Source organism: Hylobates moloch, unplaced genomic scaffold (assembly GCF_009828535.3).
Source record: "Hylobates moloch isolate HMO894 unplaced genomic scaffold, HMol_V3 SCAFFOLD_11, whole genome shotgun sequence".
NCBI classification, from domain to species: domain Eukaryota; kingdom Metazoa; phylum Chordata; class Mammalia; order Primates; family Hylobatidae; genus Hylobates; species Hylobates moloch.
In genome coordinates, this window is record NW_026652286.1 from 91,577,695 (window position 1) to 91,583,694 (window position 6,000).

General features: G+C 52.0%; 1 protein-coding gene across 4 annotated transcripts in view; it reads right to left on the reverse strand.

Annotated features, from left to right (window-relative positions):
• DDX6 (DEAD-box helicase 6) overlaps positions 1-5,530 on the reverse strand; it is a 43,005-nt gene extending 37,475 nt beyond the window's left edge. Inside the window, exon 1 of one of the 4 annotated variants that reach the window (XM_058446407.1) lies at positions 5,395-5,530. The gene's annotated coding sequence lies outside the window, so the exon portion shown is untranslated. Of the gene's footprint in view, positions 1-4,632; positions 4,742-4,874; positions 4,966-5,394 lie in introns of those variants that run through there. The other 3 variants (XM_058446405.1, XM_058446406.1, XM_058446403.1) reach the window with 3 other exon arrangements.
• Positions 5,531-6,000: the final 470 nt, after the last annotated feature.

The following is a 6,000-nucleotide window of genomic DNA, read 5'->3' on the forward strand; positions in this document are numbered from 1 at the left end:
CTAAGTCTCTGACATCTCTAAAAGTCAATGATTCATTATACTTAATTGCATTACAACTCACTGAAGTATCACACAATTTAAACAAGACAATTCATTAATTTTCTTCTACTTCTAATAGCAACCGAGAGTCCTTATAGATTTAAGTGAGCTTTTGACTTGAACTTCACACTTCCAGAAAAAAACACTTTTGTGCCCTTATGAATTTCAACTACTAAACTTCATGGGCTGGGTGTTGGTGGCTCAGGCCTGTAATCGCAGCACTTTGAGAGGCCAATGCGGGCGATCACTTGAGGTAAGGAGTTAGAGACCAGCCTGGACAACATAGCGAAACCCCATCTCTACTAAAAATACAAAATTTAGGCCGGGTGCGGTGGGTCATGCCTGTAATCCCAGCACTTTGGGAGGCCGAGGAGGATGGATCATGAGGTCAGGAGCTCAAGATCCGCCTGGCCAAGATGGTGAAACCCTGCCTCTACTAAAAATACAAAAATTAGCCAGGTGTGGTGGCGGACGCCTGTAATTCCAGCTACTCGGGAGGCTGAGGCAGAGAACTGCTTGAACCCAGGAGGCGGAGGTTGCAGTGAGCCAAGATTGTGCCACTGCACTCCAGCCTGAGCGACAGAGCCAGACTCCGTCTCAAAAACAAAAACAAACAAACAAACAAGAAAAAAAAAATTTAGTTGGGCGTGGTAGTGCACACCTGTAATGGAGTCCCAGCTACTTGGGAGGCTGAAGCACGAGAATCGCTTGAACCTGGCAGATGGAGGCTGCAGTGAGCCAGGCGACAGAGACCTTGTCTCAAAAAACAACAAAAAACTTTATGAAGAAAAATGTATTTTCTTTTTTCCTTTTCGTCCTTTAAAACAATAAATGAAGCAGTCAAGAGAATAGTGTATTTCTGCCATAATGTATCCAGCAAGTAATGATCCCAAGGACAGATGATATACACAAATTTGTATAAATGATTTCTTACTTTGAAATTGACAAAAACAAGATGACTCTAATAATTTTATTCATTTATAACAAACGTAGCTAATAACTATTCTAACTTTAAATAGAATTAAAAAAAAAACAGGAAAATTCCTGTTTAAAAAAAATCTGTGTCAGACTAAACACACTAGTAATTTTAAGAAAACTTTCCAAGAAACCCAGAGTAGTAAAGCTAATTAATACTTAAAAAAAAAAAAAAAAAAAAAAAGAACTGGTAGGATAGGCATGGTAGCTCACGCCTGTAATCACAACACTTTGGGAGGCCAAGGCTGGTGGATCACCTGAGGCCAGGAGTTCAAGACCACCTGACCAACATGGTGAAACTCCGTTCCACTAAAATACAAAAATTAACTGGGTGTGGTGGCCCTGTAATCTCAGCTACTTAGGAGGCTGAGGCAGAAGAATCACTTGAACCCAGGAGGTGGAGGCTGCAATGAGCCCAGATCACGCCATTGTACTCCAGCCTGGGCGACAAGAGCAAAACTCCGTTTAAAAAAAAAAAAAAACAACACAAAACTGGTCAACCTCATTTTAAAATTATCCCATAAATGGAAATCTTACTTTTATTTTTTATTGTATTTTTTGAGACAGAGTCTTGCACTGCTGCCCGGGCTGGAGTGCAATGGCGCACTCTCAGCTCACTACAACCTCCACCTCCCGGGTTCAAGTGATTCTCCTGCCTCAGCCTCCTGAGTAGCTGGGATTACGGGCATGCGCCACCATGCCCAGCTAATTTTTGTATTTTTAGTAAAGACGGGGTTTCGACATGTTGGCCAGGCTGGTCTTGAACAACTGAGCTCAGGTGATCCACCCGCCTCAGCCTCCCAAAGTGCTGGGATTACAGGCATGAGCCACCGCGCCCGGCCACTTTTATTTATTATTATTATTAATTAATTTATTTATTTTTGATACGTAGTCTCACTCTGTCACCCAGGCTGGAGTGCACTGGCGCGATCTCAGCTCACTGCAAGCTCTGCCTCCCGGGTTGAAACCATTCTCCTGCCTCAGCCTCCCAAGTAGCTGGGACTATAGGTGCCTGTCACCACACCCGGCTAATTTTTCGTATTTTTAGTAGAGATGGGGTTTCACCGTGTTAGCCAGGATGGTCTTGATCTCCTGACCTCGTGATCCGCCCGCCTCGGCCTCCCAAAGTGCTGGGATTATAGGCGTGAGCCACCACGCCCGGCCTATTATTTTTGAGACAGAGTCTCACTCTGTTGCCCAGAGTGGAGTGCAGTGGCCTGATCTCAGCTCACTGCAATCTCCACCATGTGGGTTCAAGCGATCCTCACGCCTTAGCCTCCCAAGTAGCTGGGACTACAGGCGCCCGCCACCAAGCCCAGCTAAAAACCATGCCCAGCTAATTTTTTGTATTTTTAGTAGAGACGGGGTTTCACCGTGTTAGCCAAGATGGTCTCGATCTCCTGACCTCGTGATCCGCCCGCCTCGGCCTCCCAAAGTTGCCCAGCCTATTATTTTTGAGACAGAGTCTCACTCTGTTGCCCAGAGTGGAGTGCAGTGGCCCGATCTCAGCTCACTGCAACCTCCACCTCGCAGGTTCAAGCGATCCTCATGCCTTAGCCTCCCAAGTAGCTGGGTGCGATTATAGGTCTGGCTAACTTTTGTATTTTTCAGTAGAGACGGGGTGTTATCAAGTTGGCCAGGCTGGTCTTGGACTCCTGACCTCAAATGATCTGCCCGCCTTAGCCTCCGAAAGTGCTAGGATTACAGGCGAGAGCCACACCGTGCCCGGCTGAAATCTTACTTTTAATTGTAGTTCATAAAAATATACAAAGACCCGAAAATAAAGCCCTACTCTGTTGGCTTTTGATTTAACCCCGTTACACTTTTTTTTTTTTTTTTTTTTGAGGCAGAGTCTCGCTCTGTCGCCCAGGTTGGAGTGCAGTGGCACAATCTCGGCTCACTGCAACCGCCGCCTCCTGGGTTAAAACGATTCTCCTGTCTCAGCCTCCCGAGTAGCTAGGATTACAGGTGCCTGCCACCACGCGCAGCTAAATTTTTTCTATTTTTAGTAGAGATGGGGTTTTGCCATGTTGGCCAGGCTAGTATTGAACTGCTGACCTCAATTGATCCGCCTGTCTTGGCCTCCCAAAGTGCTGGGATTAAAGGCGTGAGCCACCGCTCCCAGCAACCCCGTTACATTTCTTACATAAAATACACTAGCTTACGAGTGCTGATTCTTTCTGCCATACACCAAGGCATGTGAAACTCAAAATTTTAAAGTCAACGGATCTCAACATTTATGAGAAAATGCTCCTTGATTATGCCTTCCTTTAAAAAAAAAAATGAACAAATTGCTCACAAGCAAGTCCTGATTATCACATACACAAAGTTGTTTACTTCTAACTCTAACCTCTTAAGCAGATATGGTTAACAGCTACTTTCCTGTATTGACGGTTTTATATTATGATCAGCGATATCACGCAGTTCATACAGAGACTTAGCTGTTTGCAGAGCACTAAGAGGATGAAAAGGGCAACCTCTAAAGACCGAACGATATCATCACTACTGTCCATCATGCACAGTAAGACCTCCTATACCCTTAAATCCAAAATGAGACTATGTGATAACTGCTCCCTTCTTAAACTGAAACCTGCACTGCAGCTTTTTCTCAGAGAAAGAAATATTCCTCCTACCCCTTCCCAATTTAGATTTGCAAGTTATCTTTCTACATTTTCAAAAAAACAAAAAACAAAAACCAAGAAACGTAGACTAGTTGGGAGGAGCCCCTAGCGGAGTTAATTACAGCACTTCTCAGATCGTAGTTAGCAATTGACAGTTTCACACCCAAAACAGTATCGTCATCGCCAACAAGAGCTTTTGTTTGCAAATGCAGCGCAGTTTTTCTAAGCTTTGCCTCCAAGTTGGAGTGACTGGGTTTTATTCTGAAGGGAAAGGGGGGCTGTGGAAAAGAAAAGAGAGATACGGGAAAGAGACAAGTCAATGACGGGAGCCCCGTAACTGAAGGGAAATTTCTTGCCCCCCCCCAACCCCGCTCCACACCCCACGCCCCAAACACACACACTTCAAGTCAGCTCCCTCTGACCATAAACACAAAAGGTTGGGGCTCTGCAATCCTATCTGCGCAATATGAGCCGGCAACCAGCTCCATCAGTAGCAAACAATAGGGACTCCCCCAAGGAGGCCCCAAAGGGACCCTCCAACCCAGAAATCCCCCTCCTTTCCTCCAAGAGTCGGGGGCTCCATAAACACCCTCTTGTTATTGACCTGCAAGGCCTACCGCAATCAAGCAGCGGCCGGTTTGCTTCTAAACGGAGCCCTCCAATACAGCATGTCCCTGCCGCCCCCTATAGGGCCGCCTCGTACCCTATAACCTCCACCATCATCCCCCTAAGTCCTTGCCGCCCCCTTCGGCCTCATATTCCCTCATCTTCGATAAAGCTCCTCCGAGTACTTAGCCTGTTCCTCCTGCCGACCCTGCCGCGCACCACATTCCTATATTCGCCTCCTCTCAGGCGCCCCCACCCCACACAGCTGCCGCCCGCCTTCCTCCCCAGGCCCGGCCAGGCCTTAGGCCTCCGCCCGAGAGTCCCCCAGAGCCGGCCCGGAGGGCTCCCCGCAGCCCCCACAGCACTGCTGACCTCGACCCCACCACCTCACCCCAAGCCTCGCGACTCAGGCCCGTGTCCTACCAACGAGGCCACTCCCGCTCTGCACCCCCGGTCCTTTATTGTTGACTCGAAGCTCCCAAAATGGCGGACGCTCCTTCCTCCTCGGAAACCTCCGCCCGCCCCCCCCCGGCCCTCTCGCTACTGCCTCCTCTCGCCCCCGCCCCCGCCCAGCTCCGAGGGGCGCGGAGGCCAGCGGCCCGCGCCGCCGGCTCCCCGGCCTTCCAGCCCTACCTCCTCCGCTGCCCGCTCTCGTGGCGCCGCCGAAGTCGCCACCTGGCTGAGCTAACTCGACTCCTCTGCCCCCTCCCTCGCTCGCCCGTTCGCCCGCCCGCCGCCTCCTCCCTTTCCCTGCCTCTCCGCATGGCGGCGACCGGGGCTCCTCCTCCACTCAAGATGGCGAAACCTCGGTCGCCGCGGCTACATTCGCCGCGGCGTCACTGCCTTGCCGGCCTGATGGTGAGAGGAAGCCGGGCCGCGAAAGCCTCCTGAGGAGAAAATGGAGGGCCCTTCTCTCACACCGACGAGAAAAGTTCGAGGGGGAAATACGAGTTCCCTTCTGAAGGGATAGGACGGCTGCTTTTCCACAGCCGCGACGTGATTGGGAAATGGTGGCTGGCAAGGGTAGCCCTGCCTTCGCCCCTCCAAAGTAAAAATCGGGAGTTGAGACCAGAGGAACATCTCTTTATTACATGACTAAGGATATGTTTTGAAAACTGGCCCCCGGGCATCTACTTGGGGACAGGAAGCTGACCTGACTTCTCCTGCTGGCCGGGGAGGCTGATGCCGGGCCTAAGGGGCCGCGTCCGAGCCTCTCGGGGCGCGCCTCCATCCAGGAAGGCGCGGAACTAGCGGCCCGGAGACGCCGGGCGCGTGTCTGAGTGTGGGGGCCGGAAGGGGGAGCCGAGCGGGCCCGGCGGCCGCACCAGGCAGGAGGGAGGACTCCAGAGAGCGCGCGGGGGGCGCCGTGGGGCGGGGCGGGCCTGTAGGGCGCGCCTGGCGGGGGGGGGTACACTGAGCTTGAGGGTGCGCCCGAGGGGCTCTCATGTGAACGGTACCAGGCTTGAGGGCGCCCCTGCGGGGGGCAGAGGCACCGAGCTTGAGGGTGCGCCTCGGGGGTCTGCGGGGGGAAGGCACCGGACTTGAGCGTGCGCCGGGAGAGGACGGCGGGGGACCGGACTGTGAGGGCGTATCTTGGGGGACCTCTCAGGGAGGAACCGGGAGGTGGAGGCACAAGTGGGGGTGAGGCGGGGGCAGGGTCCGGGCTGTGAGAGTGCGACTGAGGGGGATTACTCCGGAGAGCACGGAGCTGAGGGCGTTGCGCAGGTGGAGTGGGGAGGCCTGGTGGAGAGGGTAGCAA